Source organism: Erithacus rubecula (assembly GCF_903797595.1).
Source record: "Erithacus rubecula genome assembly, chromosome: 1".
Classification (NCBI taxonomy): Eukaryota; Metazoa; Chordata; class Aves; order Passeriformes; family Muscicapidae; genus Erithacus; species Erithacus rubecula.
In genome coordinates, this window is record NC_136658.1 from 80,635,652 (window position 1) to 80,651,002 (window position 15,351).

The 15,351-nt window shown below is 35.8% G+C and overlaps 1 protein-coding gene across 1 annotated transcript in view; it reads left to right on the top strand.

Annotated features, from left to right (window-relative positions):
- Positions 1–15,351, top strand: part of OCA2 (OCA2 melanosomal transmembrane protein) — a 180,534-nt gene that overhangs the window by 146,135 nt on the left and 19,048 nt on the right. The window lies entirely within an intron of this gene.

Consider the following 15,351-nt stretch of genomic DNA (forward strand, 5'->3'; position numbering starts at 1 on the left):
ATATTTAGGGCAAAGAATACTGTTAAATTCACACCAATTTACTTTTTCTCTTTACTTTTTTTACATTGTTTATTATAGTTTCTCAGCTCTATCAGCTTTCTGCTAAACTTTTTACCTCAAAACCCTCTAATCTCTGTTATTAATATGATTAGTCATACAGAATTTTCTGGAGCCAAGCTAATGACAACCCTAAAAAGAAAGGTGGTCCAAAGTTTTTTAGCTGTTGCTAAAATCCAAACTATGAGGATGTGCTACTCATAGCACAGTTCACCCACAGTCTTCTGATGATATGTTTTAGAAAGTCAGATGCCTATCAAATCAAAGTCTTGGTTGTCAGAATCTTTGAGACTGCAGAATAGTCTTATGTAGTACATAGTAATAACTAGCAGATTTCCTGGAAGTCAAGCCCTTGCACAAAAAAATGGTGATGCAATAATAATGGTCTTATGGATTGTACTGTTCATTGTTCACAGATTTTACCTTGGCATTTGGAGATTTTACTTATATGTAACCTAAACAGTATGTCCTCTATGTAGATTTTGCAATGAAATGTTCTTCTGTGAGACTGCCTAAAAAAACAAAGATGTAAACCCTGGCTAATCTCTTCAGCAGTGTTTACTGGAATGTATTCTTTGTTAAAACTGATGACAGTAGACAGATGCTCTGAAATTGCCTTCTATACATATGCTTTTGGTGGAAGCAATTACTGGGAAAGACTATAGCCACCTTGAATGAAGATGTGAGAACAGAATCCATGGTGATCTCAGGGAGATGGCAATGAATATTAATTAGAAGAAGGAACATAAAAACCCACTTTTTCTGGCTGCCTTTTAATCATTGAGCAGGCAGAACATGAGCTTCTTCACAATTTGTATTAGGAAAATATTTGTTTCTGTCAAATGTTCACAAATTGAAATATTTTAAGGCTTCTCCTGTCATCAAGAGGGGTTTTGTATATCCCTTTAGGATTTTGGTTTTGCTAACTTTTATTTATGAAGGTTGCCTTGAAGTATAAAGGGTATTTTCTGCATTTCTTCCCTATTTGCCCAGGATGACTCAATAGGTTTCACATCCCCACTGAGGGGTCCTCTGCAGTGCTTCTCTCAGTAGAGACATAGATTTTTACTCTCTTGTCTTGCAAACCCCTGTGAGTCACCAGAGAACCATGGACAGCTTTTGTGTGGAGATGATGACCCTCTGCTGACTGACTTTTGTTAAGATATCTTTATGTCAGCCTGAGCTGGTGTTCTATCCTTCCCAAGTGTCTCTGTACAGGAAACCCTTGCCACGTCTGTCTCAAGAGCTGCCAAGTGTCATTCAGCAGAGCACTCTGCTTCCAATACACTTCTTTCCTAGCTGCATGCTAAGCCAAATCATGAAAACATGTTTAAGGAAGGGCCTTGCCAGAAGCAGCATTTTTGAATATCAAGTTTTGACACAGTGGTCTGTAGGAGGAATTCCAAATGGGTAGATAAACATGTCTGATGGGTACAGAGGGTGAGATTCTGTGGAAGCTGTGGGTTCCTCATGGTGAGAGGCATGATGGCTCTCTGTGCAGGGAGAGGAAAAAGCAAGAAGCAGGTTCCTTGCTCTGTAAGAGGGTTCATGGGCTCATGACTTTTCCTCTGTGTGTCTTTGCACAGTGGCACTTGGTGTGGTTTGAGGTTCTCTTCACTTTTTAAGAAGGTAGCAGAGGCAACCCAGCAGATGTGTTATGCAATGCCATTCTGCTGCCCAGCCAGAGCCAGAGGTGATAACTTGCCCAGAATGCTTGATGTGCTTCTCTCTGGAGTGCCTTCCTCAGAAGAAATCCTGTGCTGTGGAGGTGTGTGACTCTGACCATGAGGGCTTTAGTCTTTCAGACTATTCTCTGGACTCCTAGGGAGACCTCCCCATCAGAACAACTTCTTTCCCTGGATCAAATCTGCTGCCTCAAGGACCTGGTCCTCCACAGATGGATGTAAGGAGAAGACAGGTCTGGTGTCTCTTTCTCACCATCCGAGCAACTCAGGCCCATATGCTGGAAGTGCTGTGCCTGAAAGATGGTTCCAGTAGGATGGCATTTGTATGGCAAAGATCATACTGAGAAAGAAGAGAGAAAGAAATAGGGCTCCCTCTCTGTTTTTAAGCACCTTAAAGCAGCCTGGTGTTCAGAATGCATTTCTGATTGAGGAGATATCAGGTCATATCCATGCATGCCTGGCTGTGATTGTTCAGGCAAGCGTCACCAAATGTTTTTCCCAGAATTCATTCAGATCTTGTTCCCTTCTCTCACATTAGCCAACAACACATGTAGAAACCACTTCTGTCTGAACACTGCTCACAAGGGAAAAAACAAGATTGCCTATGAGAAAAGACCATTTGATTGCCATGAATTCTACTTGCTGCTTCCAGACCTTGTGGGCTTTTTTGATTATTAGTTCCACTGAAATAAAAAGATTCATATGTCATTTAGAATATACAATATTATAATAACTTTAATTTATCACCATGAAAATATTTTTAGCTTTGAATCTGTTAGACCTAGTAGTAGAAAAACAAAAATGGTCTCCTACTGGTATACCAACAGCAAAGGGAAGAAAAGGGGACGTACGAGCCTCATTGAATGGGGAAAGGACCTGCTGACAAAGGATGTGAAAAAAATAGAAGCTATCAGTGTGATCAGCTGCACATAGTCCTGCTAGAGAGCAGTCACTAATGCTGCTCCCCAGGTTTCTTGTGAGTCCAGTAGTGCCTTCCAAGCTCAGCCACTTAGGGATTCAGCTTTTAACCAGCCCCAGAAATCTGAAGGCAAATAATGAGTGACTGCCGCTGGATGATTCATTTGGAATAACTCAAATTCAAAAGGAAAGAAAGCAATATTATGATAAAAAACAAAATTGAAAGTCATAAGAAGAGCAAGCTCAGAATAATAATTTCCTTAAAGATGTTCTTGGATTTTTTGAATCAGTAAAGCCAAATTATGCTCTTGCTTCATTTTGAAAACTTTCTCATCAAACTGATTTATGTGCTCTATCTTTCTTCCTCCAAAAAATATGTTAGATATACCCTGGTATTTCCTTATCTTTCTGGTAATTTAGAAGGCCAGACCTGAACATGATATTCTAGTCACAGTCTCCTTATTTTTTTTTCACATTTAAAAAAGATAAGATTTAATACAGAATGTGGAGCTATTTGCCTTTTCTTTGTTAATCTAGGCAATATCAAATTCCTCTTCAATTTGCTATTTCAATGTAAATCCAAGTCTCTTTCAGTTTTCATGTTATGTGAGTGTGATTATATCTCTTCTCCCCTCAAATTCTTATAGTTTTCCTACATTGTGGACACAAAGAAAAGTATTTAAGTGGTAGAAATAGAAACAATTGTGAATCCATAGGGCTTGGAAAGTGAGAGAGAGCAGTGGTGTATTTGCTGTATGTGGTCAAGAATAAACATTAGGACAAGCAGATATCAGATCAAACAAATGATCATTATGTCTCTAGACAAAAGTGCAACTATTTTCATAGTCTTGGCTCTGTAGAAAACATCAGATATGTTAATAATATGAAAATAAATGCTCACAGACAGCATTTATGAGTAAGCAGAAGGTAGGGAAAGATAGTATTGCTATTATGATTTTAGTCTTGTTATCAAAGAAATATTACACATAAATAAGAGCTTAACATAAAGGAAAACCCCAGATCTAGGAGAGTACTTTTCTCTTGGCAAATGGTCAGATAACGACATGGTAGTCTTGTTGCCTGGATGAATTCTAAAGGTTAACATAATAATTTTATATAAATTCAGACTGTAAACTAATCAACAGAGCTTTATTTTTCTCAAGGAATAAGACAAATGCCATTGCAGATGTCTCAGTCTAGATGCTTCATTTCATGATAGTTTCAAAATTTTTAATAATGTATGTCTGAGTTTCTTTGTTGCAATATAGCATTCTCCTAGGTCAGACCACCCTGTGAAACATGAAAATGATGCACAGAAATATTTTTGTTACCAACGAAAAATTTGATTCCAGCTCCATAACATAAGGAGTTCTCATTGCTGTTGAGACTTTAATAACCTTTTTCTTACTTGCTTATAGAATTTACAACTTGACTTTAATTTTTTTTGTAAGATAGGCATTTATAACCTTATAAAGATACATAGTATTTCAAATATCAAGTAGCTTATGCTCCATCATCCTATTTTAATTCAATATCAAACACCCTTCTGTGTCCATGATGTGTGATGTCAATAAAAAAAATGAATTACAGATAAAATATTAGCATATTTAACAAAAATATAAAGTGGGTATTATACTCCAATTTTATTTCAAGCCAATTTTGGTTGACTGCCTATATTACAGTGCTGGTTATGGGAAGAATGGATTGGATAACTCTACATAATGGGATAAAAAGGTGGGAGAAATTATTTAATACATGAGGAAATCAGCCTGCCCAGAGTAAGAAGTTATGATCCTAAGAGCCCAATGTAGAGTTACACTTGTAAGGTTAGTTGGATATAATCCTGAAGGCATTGTGGGTATTTTCAGGTTTTGTATTTTTCTTTCATTGCCCTCCCTTCATATCTCAGCTCTACAGAGCTGAATTAATATTCTCTGTCTTCTCTGAGAATAAGAACAATTTTTAAGTGTCAAAAATATTGGTTTCTGATAATAGCTTAGGAAAAAAATTGGTTTTATCACAGGATTTTTTATGAGGTATTCACAGAAAAAATATTTTCAGTAGGATATCCTATTTATCTGTTTTTGAGGGCACTCAGATGCAAAGACTGTGAAACAGTACTTCCCATGAGAACGGTCATTCATGGATGTGGGAGGACAAATGTGATGCTCTTTGCTACCTCCTATGTATCCTGTTTATACAACTTACAGGAAGTAACTATTTTTAAAAACACTGGAGTCTGTCAAGCCATATAAATGTCTCGACTGGATTATGTGTTTGACAGCTGTTGTCCTTTTAATTCCTGATAATTTAGTGTCTTATCTCATATTTTCTTGCTATTAACACCACTCTATGCCACAAATATGCTGTTGCTCTTTTAAAGCTGATTCTGATCACAATAAAACCAATGCTACATTTTGGGTATGAATTTTGGTGATGGAGACTGGTTGAGAAATGTGTTATCAAAATATCCAAACTCAATTCACTTGTGGACTTTCTGATCAACTGTGCAGCTGCATAAGATAGAATTTGGGGATGTTCAAAGTGCATAAGGAAGATTGTGTGAACTGCTGAGAAAATGTTTAATGATTATGATGCAACAATTATTTCAATCTTACTTCCCATTGCTCTTCTGATCAATAAGGAAGAGTAGGTGGTCACAGGTTAAAGGTTGACAATTAACATTATAAGAGTTCTGTTCAAATGAGTGCAAATATAGCACTTGAGTAAAGCACTGTCAACAAACATGCATTACTACATGGGCAAGTTTGAGTTTTTTGCAACTTTTCCTTAATAAAATTTCTTAACTATCCTTAAAAATCTGGATCTCTTAGGTTTACTAAAGCTTGTTTTTACATTTTTCTTGATTTCTTTATATGTGTAAGAAAAATATTAGAAAGGTTTTTTAGTAGCTCATTTTAATAACAAATTTCAAATGCAATTATATATGAAAATCTCTATGGGATTTAGGGAACTGAGTTTAACAAATTTAATCTAGATTTTAGCATCCTATACACTGTTACGACAGAAAGGGCAGAACTATAGACAACTTTCAGCTGATAATTCAGTTCAGCATTATTAATCTTAAATTATTAGATTCTAAGTTGGCTTTGTTAAGAAAAATGCCAGTTTTCTTTGAGCTATCCAACAACAACCATTGCAATATTTTAAAGTGTCAATGTTGACTGCTCTCAAACAAATTTTATATTGACATCTGTGGCAGTTGAATAAAAGAAATGCTGCTTATTTCAAGTGTTTGCATGGCTTGCATCAAACCCCATGAAAGTAAGTATTCCTGCAAGAGTGGTGCACACAATTTTAAGAATATTTCCTGAATTATGGGTGGTTTGGTTATTTTAATGTTCTGATTTTATTTAAGGTCTGCAAACAGTGTAAGTGGAAATGTGAATGAATATGGATTTATGTTTATTTCTAGAAAAAAAGGGTGAAAAGTAGTATTTTAAGCCTTTAAGTAAGAGGACATTGCTTTTTCCAGTTTGAAACATGACTTATCTTTACCATGAAGTTTTCATGGAACTTAAAATGTTCCTATGTCTCCTGAGTAGAACTAATAACTTTGAATTGTTTGGCCTGTGGACATACAAGTATTACATTTTTTCTTCTCTTATTGCTGTGAAGTCTTTTGGATTAGCTTTTAGTTTCCACTAAAGAAAGGTGGGATTTAAATAGTTGTCGTCTCACTCATCACAAAATAAGGCTATGTGATTCAGGCATTAAAATTTTAGTATGGTTTTAGCCTTTAAATTCTGTGAAATGTGTGTGTTTCATCCTCAAAGATTTTGAAAAAGTACATGTAAAATGCAATTGAAATGATCCAGTATTTTGGTGGGCTCCATAGGAAGCAGTGATCTTTCAGATGTGTCACTTGAATATTATAGGGTAAGGTCATGGAAGTAGTATTTAATCATAGAATCATAGAAAAAAAAACATAGAAAGATTCAGATTGGAGGAGATTTTCTCCAGTCCATAGAGTCTGTGGGCTGTTTTCTGCCTTTGTTGCTGGGCTTCCCACGGGCTCACATGAAGATCACCACTCCAGATCCTTCCTCACTGAGCTTCTCCCTGGTTGCTCTGTCCCCAGATGTTGTTGCAGGAAATTAGGAAAATAAATAGCCACATGAAAATACAGTATAGGAAGGAAAACTGGTTTTAATTACAATGGAACCAGATGAGAATTTAATTCTTCTTAAGTTGAAATGAAGGATACTGGTCCTTTTATTCTGAAAAGCGTACTTGCATCCAGTATGAATGGAAGAATTAGGTCTCTTACTTGGGAATTTATGATCACACTAGTGTTGGGATTAGATATACAGGTTATAGGAGTGATCATATTTATGGTGTATTCTGTTAGAAATTGTATGCCATGAATCTTATAAGTCACAAACTGTATAAAGCAATTTAACACTTTAAAACAAATCAATGAACAACAAGGAGAGCGGTAAATGTAATATATATCTATATTTTCTTAACATGGACCATAACCCATTCTTGATCTCCTTTTATAAGTATAGGCTACCAACTAAATCAATACGTAATAACTTCCCAACAGTGCTTGGAATGAAAATAATTTTAAGAGTAATGATTTCTAGATGTTTTTGACAGTGTCAGAAAGTAGATATTCTGCTGTGTTTGTGCAGTGCTACTCCTATAGAAACTATTTTATGCAGAGGATTTCAAGGTATCTTGGATTATATCTTCTTTTGTGGAAGAAATGTCATAAAATTCTCCCCACTTCATCTACCAGATGCATCAGATATGGAATTTAGCTGATACAACCTGTTAGGGTAAGAGTGATCTTTCAAGACTTCATATTAATCTATTATATTTTACAGTGTTAATCTCCACTAAACAGATTTGCCTAAGCACTCCTGAAGAACATTATATTCCAAGCTTTGTATTTAAAATACACAGGATGGATTTTTCTCTTTGTACATACATATATACTACAGATATACTTATCCTGGTGTTGAGTACAGAGAGAGCCTGGAATTCCTACACAGGTTAAGTTTGGCAAGATGAACCCCTTTCTTTTCTATTCCAGCCATGATTTTCTAATTTTACTTCATAGTCAGGGCAAATGGCAAGGGGAAACTAGAGAGTAGGAAGAGAAAGATTGTATTAAAGAAACTAGGAGTGATGCTGAGGCATTCTGGAAACGTGAAGGGACAGCCTTCATGCAGTCCTTCTTGAAAATACTAGTCCTTTCTTTTTCCTCAGAGTAGAAAAAGCAAGAGCATAACAACAGTGTAGTTTGACTCCTCTTAAAAGACTTTAATATAAAGTATTTTGAAGAAATTTTATCACATTTTAAATAATAGAACAATATATTCATTTGCTTAACTAACTTCTGGCCAATATTGCCAATTTATAAATATGTAAAGGCTTTCTTTAAGTTCCAGCAGAGACTTCTTTCTCCTTGTTCTTTCTTCCCCAATACTATGTGGTACTCCTGTTGCCAGAACTTATCAGCAGGTTCCATGCAAATAGAAAACACATTAGAATAATGAAGTATGGCTTATTTCTGCTTATAGCCAACAAAAATGTTATATTGTTTTCATAGTAAACACTATGAACTTCTCCAGTTCGTATTTTGAAATGATAGGCCAGCTGCAAATCTTGAAAGAAGAATAAAATTGCAATTTTTTGAGTTCTGTAAAAATTCCTTGACTTTACTGGAAGTGGCTTAGAGGTGCAAGGTATCACATCACCCCTAGTTCCTTGAACCTGAGACTCCCACTTTGATAAATGGGTTGGTATTTGCTGTATTTCCATCTGGCATTTCTATCTGCATTTCCATCTCATGGAAACTGGTGGAGGGAGAAAAGGACAAGAGAGAGGAAGAAGGATGAAGGGGGCCCTCGTGCACCCAGGCCTTATTTCAGGTTGAAGCTGGTGCTTGGTAAGCCCATTTAGAGGCTCACATTGCTCATGATCTTGGAGCAAGGCTTTTTGTACAGCTTCAATGGCTGGCTTCTTATTGTTCACCCATACATGTCTTGACTATCTAGTCTACTGCCACTGTGTTAAAATTAACGATTTTTTCTCATAGAGATGAATATAGAAATACATGAACTGAATCAGATGTGCATCAGGATAGAATGATTCCTGTACTTGCCCTACAGTTAGCTCACACTGTGCATTTGTGATTTAACATAAATCACAAATGCATGAGACCATATTTATTGACTGTTTATTAGAATGGTCCTGAATAAAACTTTTTTTTCCCCCTTAAATGGAGATTTAAATCATATCTGTGAAGAAGTTCATTCTTTCTTTTGCTTAACATTAAAAAACAAAAAAAAAGAAAATCTTTCTTTGGACTCTAGTTTCCATAGCTGACTTGTAGCATGTGAAGAGGATATACAAGCTTTCTGACATAAATTCCTTTTTCAAGTAGCAGAGCTATGGTGATCATTACATAAGCAAATATTTTAGTAAGAAAGTTATTATTAATTTATTTGTAGAGTTTTTTGTTTAGACTACTAAAATATTTTTGCTCTTCTTTTTCTAATAATCTGTAAAGAGTAAAGACTATATGTGGGTGAGATAGATATGTTTTGTGAAACTTTCATATGATAAATTTTTTTAAATGGACAGAATAATACTTTTATGAAAAATTTCTTGAGGTATCTCTAAAGCCCAGGATTTTATAGCAGATATGATTTATGCAGGAAGGTGGATTTGAAAATCAGAATGTCTCCCCCAAAGAGCAGTGAGTGCTTCTTCAGTGTCTCTTTAAATAGCATAATGTAAAAACTGTAAAAATTAATTACTAGAAAAATCTTCAGAAAACAACTTTTCACTGAAAGGTGAGGAAGTTTAAATGAAATAAGTTAGATAAAAACTCTTCCTTTGCTAATATAGCTGGCCATGAGGATTCATATTTTACCACTACTAATATAGACTGAAATCATAGCTGAGAATGTTCACCTTTCCAGCAAGCTTTTAAAAGGCAAGTAAATTACCTCATTTTTCATTTCACTGCATTTAATTTCCACCAAATCCTCTAAAACTAGTTTGAGGGGTTCTGTAGCTAAATGCACAGAATTTCATGGTTAGATAAAAGATAAATTAAAATAGGTGTTATCTAGTTTTAGGGGTTTCTGGACTGAAAATAAAAAGATTCTGTAGCTGATTAAACTTCTACAGTAGAAGGCAGGAGTTAATTTGCAGCCTTTTTTGCTTTTGCATTCAGGTAAATATGCTTTTGTTAAATGCTAAAAGGCACAAACTGAAGGTCACATGTACCATTATGCCGTTAGGCTTGTCATGATTGTGATTTAAATTTCTTTTTTTAATGGAGCCTATTAAATCAGAAAGCAGTTAAAAGAGGTCAGTGCATTATTCTCCAAGATAATTCATCAATGTCAGCAGTGCTAACGAGCATGTGGGCCATGTGTCAGGAGCTATTGTGTCCATGTCTCTGCTCCGCTGTGGTCTAGCACACGTGTTTCATTGCAGATCTTTAAATAAAAGGTTTGGTGGGGCCTTGCCTGAGCAATAAATAAGTCTGGGTGAAAAGAAAGGAGTATCTACAGTCTCTGTCTTGAATGACCCCCTCTTATTGTCATGCTGGCTGATATTGCCACCTTGTTTTGCTGGCTAAGATTAGAGGCATTTTTCTGGCAAGAAAAGAAGTAGCACTGAAATAGTTTTTGCTGATTTCTTCCACCTTGTCTTTGAATTAACAATTGTGTTGAATTTCTTTTTGTTACCATCTCAGTATACCCAGCATGTGGAAAAGGAAAGGTATTTTATAGATGTGGTGGCCAGGTGACCTGGGTGGTGTGTATATCTCCAAGTTATGCAAGGTGAAAATATCTAATGCAGAGTCTTAATCTTAGTTAATGTTTTCAGGAAATATTTATCAAAATGAGATGTTTGCCTCAAATGTGGGAAGCTACTGATACATTTTAAATGACAGAAGCAAAACAAGATAAGAAATGAACAGATAACATTAAAAAAAAAAAAAAAAAGTCCATGCTCCTATAAGTATAGTTTTCTAAAATGTGCAAATTACTTCTGAAATTCCATCAGCTGTTGTGCTCCTTCAAGTGCTTTCTGTGGTTCAACTAGTCCAGACTGGCTTTCTTTTTCACTGGAACTCTCTTTTGGATATGAGATAATCTTGGTTTGCCCGTAATTGGGGTACAAGTAATTTTCCCTCCATGGTATTTGTTATTTTAGGACTCATCCATTTCATCTGCTTGACGCAACACTTCGATGATGTACAAAGCCCTTTTCTGTCCCTGTGACTTTCTGGGAAAAAATCCATCTTTGTTGGGGCCTTATAGGCAGTACTGTCCTGTAGATTAAAAGGTATTCTCATATGCAGCTAAACAATTTGGCTGTTGGTGTCTTGTTACTTGGTCTTGACTGGAATCTGGTCCAAAAGTAGTTAATCATATTGAGATTAGCTGTAGGGTTGTGTGAGAGCTGTGTTTGCTGTCCTCCAGCTTGTCAAGTCACATGGCCATTTAAGCCAGTGCAAATAACTCTCCTATAAAGAAGGAAAACATGAACTAATAATTATCCTTCTAAATATTACAAGTTTTCTGTCTACAAACCTGTGCATGGGACAAGATTTGCTGGCAGTGTTTTTGTCTTTTTACACCAATTTCACAGCTGTTGGCATTCAATGGTTTCTACATGCTTTAGGTTTTTTTACCTATTTTCCAATATCTCTGTCAAAGAGTGGCTACTACACATTTCTCTTGATCTCACCCTTTTTGTTTTATTCCTCAGGCCCTTCTGGGGAGGTTTGAAATAGATGCCTTGTGCCTAAATTGTTGCCTTTTGAAAAGCAAATGCAGAAGCAGTATTGAAACTGTTGATTAGTTGGTTAAATTTCTGTGAAAATTTGCCTCACTGAAGTGCAGGCTGGACTCTGAAAATTTGATTGCTCTCCCTGCTATTCACTGGAACCTCGTTTACTGTTTTTTTTTCTCATTGTGACAGAGAATTAATATGTCTTGAAGAGTATTCCCTTTGAAATAGAAATGCATTTTTGCTTCTCTTAGTTTAGCGAGAAGCTTTTTAGTGATGAAAAGTGTGCTTTTCTCAGCAAGAGAAAAAAAGAGGTTTGTCTGTAATGATAGAGATAAATGAAATGTTAAAAGAAAGAAGGTGTGCAATGTAGCTGTGAATAATCAAACCAGGGAGCAAGAAAATAAATTCGAGAACATTCCAAACCAGCAAAGGCCAAAATCCAGTAAGATTAGAAAGACCCCAACAACAACAACAGCAACAACAACAACAACAAAACCCAGAAAAGCCAACAAAAGAAATGTTTTAGATTTCTTAAATACAGTATATCAGTGAGGCCTGTTTATAGTAGAGGCTCTTTTAAGTAACTAGAACAGTCAAATATGGGTCTTTTCCTCTGCTTTTTCTGCTTTGGTGAGAGTTCACTGTTATCAGTGGTCTCTTTTATTTAAATTTGGAAGACTTTGGATTGTTGTTGATATTGATATTTCCGTGTGCTGTTTTCATTGATTATTGCAGCCAGCATATGGTTATTTTCATATTAATGAAACATAATATTTTATATATTTTCATAAATAAATGAGACTAAAAGCAGTTTAGACTGTGTCTCCTTTTTAGACCTACCCCCATGTGGATTATTTGGCTTAGTGACTAAAGTGATGAGAAACAGAAGTATTTTCTTGGGTACATGGTCTGTCACATCTTGTTACTTAAATCTTATATATATATTATTAATTGTTTTTATTTATCATATATATGGAGGTAAAGTAGGGTTTTTGGGAATCTCTGGGCTTTCATTTTCAAGTTAAAGTCTGCCACCTACAAATTGTGCCTGTTTGACAAGAAAGGGGTTTTTTTTTGAAGGTTTTGCAGTAATATCATTTTGACAGATTGATTGTATAAGACTTCATGTTGCTCTAATAACTCCTTTTTAATGGGAGAACTTTAATTGATGTCAAACTCAAAAGTTCAGTGACAGATAAGTGTCTTCTCTTAGTTAAGAGGTTAAAAATAATTGACACTTTTACATGCACAGAATAAACTGCCATAAAAATATTAATTTCTATGTCTATTCTGATAGGAATAGATAGAAACAAGTTCAAAATGAGTGGTCAGCTTTTCCATAAATTTTGAGATAGTGAATAGATTCTGTTAATAAATACAATAAGCAACCATTACTGAAATTATTAAGAAAAGCGGGGTAAGCTTGCATAATCACTGTTGCAGGCGGGGTAGAATTACAGATTTTGAAATCTCTGAGTTTTCTGATTATGCAGAAATTTCAAAAATACTTTTCAGAAAAGCAGCTAATTTCTGAACTATTAGTGTAGAAAAAATTACTGAATTTCTTTTTTTAATGCAGATGACTATTAAAAAAATCCACCTTTTACTAAACTACACTGCTACCTCATTTACAATGTGTTTTTCCAACACAGAGAATGTCTGGCTGGGAGAGCCCTGGAGAGGGATGAAATGGAATCCTGGACCACGGGTGGAAGGGAGCTCCAGGGAGGTTGTACAGGGACAGTTTGGTCTGTGGGTGCCCTCAGGGACTTGGAAATTTGAAAAATCAGATGGTTTCCCAACATGGGTAGTGTCTGCATGTTGTTCTGCCTGGTATATATTGGGTCATCAAACTCAGCACAAAGTCTGCACACCTAAACTCATGAGTGTGAATTATATGATAATATTTTAAAAGGGGTTTAGCCTCATTAGTGGCTTTTTTAGGTACCTTTGAGGTGAACCTTAACCACAGAGGAGTTAGATTTTTCCTATGATGATGTTACTACTTCTGCACTTTCCTCATAAACAGCAAGACAGCCATTAGAAATAGGATAGTTGCCTTGAAATATGACTCATCACACACGAGTTCATCCTTGTAATTCAGCCTGTTCATGTGTATTCCTTCTGCATCCAGTGGAGAGGAAAGGGAGGAATTGTCCTGACATTTTGAAGGGATATCCTGAGATGGGGAGAATTAGCTTCTTGAAGTCCCGTTTTTTACACTTGACTAGAACCAACTCTATGCTGTGCTATAAAACTAAATAATGCATATTGTACCTAAAGTAATGCATATACTTATATAGCTAATTTTTAGCAACTCTTAAATAAAGGTTGCACAGTAGCACATATACAAAAGAAATACACGACACTTTTTACTTCTTCCTAATTCATGAGAGTTAAAGCATATAACAATTTATGTTGACGAAATTTCAATGATATTTATACACAAATATGGGTATATCTATGAAAGCCACAGTAAATAAGAATAATTATGCATTAATATAGTGTATTTAATTAAAAGTTAATATTTAAAACGTTTAATTAACACTTCATTTGAAAAACAAGTAAATCAAACCCACATAAATTTTGAAATAATTTAGTCTTCAAACCACCCTAATTTTATCTTCAGTTATTGACGAATTCAAGCACTAAATTTTCTTGGTATTTTTTATTCCACAAAAACATAGAACAAAAGGTGAATGAATACACAACTTTAATATGAATTTTATTCTGGCCGATTTTCAAGTGACAAAAGTATCTTGATTCTCAATACAGCATTTTACCAGAAGATGGGCTTCAGCTTGAATTACAATACCTGATTTGATAAGATATAATTGTCTAAGCTCCCATCCGAGCTCCTGGTGGGTATGTAAGGCTTTATTCACTTGCCTAAACACACTAAATTTTGCACCTGCCACTGTAGGAACTTAGACAAAAAACCTCTTTCACATATAGTTCTCATCTACATGTGCCTGAATCTGGAGCTGAATCCCAGAATAAGTTTTTCATCAGGCATAGACTGATATTGTGCAATAATTCTTCAAAGGAAAATGCAAAAGAAGAAATTATCAATAACTTGGATAGAAACATACTAATAGGAATTTTGTACCGTGAAAAAATACTACACTAAAATAATATATGCAATAAAAATTTAAGACACTGCAACACAATCATCTACCTTCTTTGGTGTCCAGTATCTTTTCTTGTGGTTTTCTTTCTCTCTATTCATATCTCTTCTCTTGTTATTTCCAGTCCAGTGGCATGCAACCTTTTCCTCCCCATAGAGATGTGTGAGACTAAGGAGAGAGGCAGAGACAAGGCACTGTGCTACCCAAGCTCCTGAGTGGCTCCTAGATCAATGGTCAGGACTTTCCACCAGGATCTGCCTGAGACAGGCTCAAATCTGTAATTCATCTGGCTATGTAAGTGAAAGGGACTTTAAATGGTAACCTCATTCTTTAGCCAACTACATGCTGTTTTGGGGCCTTTGGTGGCCTTTTTAGGATTTTTTGCATTTCAGATGTCATGTGGCAGAGCCAGATGCTCTGGTGAGCAGAGGCCAGAGGAGGAGAGGGCTTTGTCCTTAGGAGGGCAGGGTGGGGCTGAGAGGAGACAGAACCATGGTTTGAGCAGGACTGGGTGGCTCTCCTTCCCTTGCATTGCCTTCTCTCCTTTTACTCTTTCCCCCTGGAATGGCCATAAAAAGGCAGTTCACAGTGAAGTGTAGCCATAGGCTGAACAAGATATGATTTCCTGGAATATGGGGAGTTGAAAGGGATTCTTCTGCTGTGCCTTATTGATACCTTCTTGGTGAAGGTTGTGCATGGAAAGACGACCAGACATTGTACTTCAATTTACATAAAAAATATATTTGCAGGAAGCAGGCATCTTTTGTCCAGTA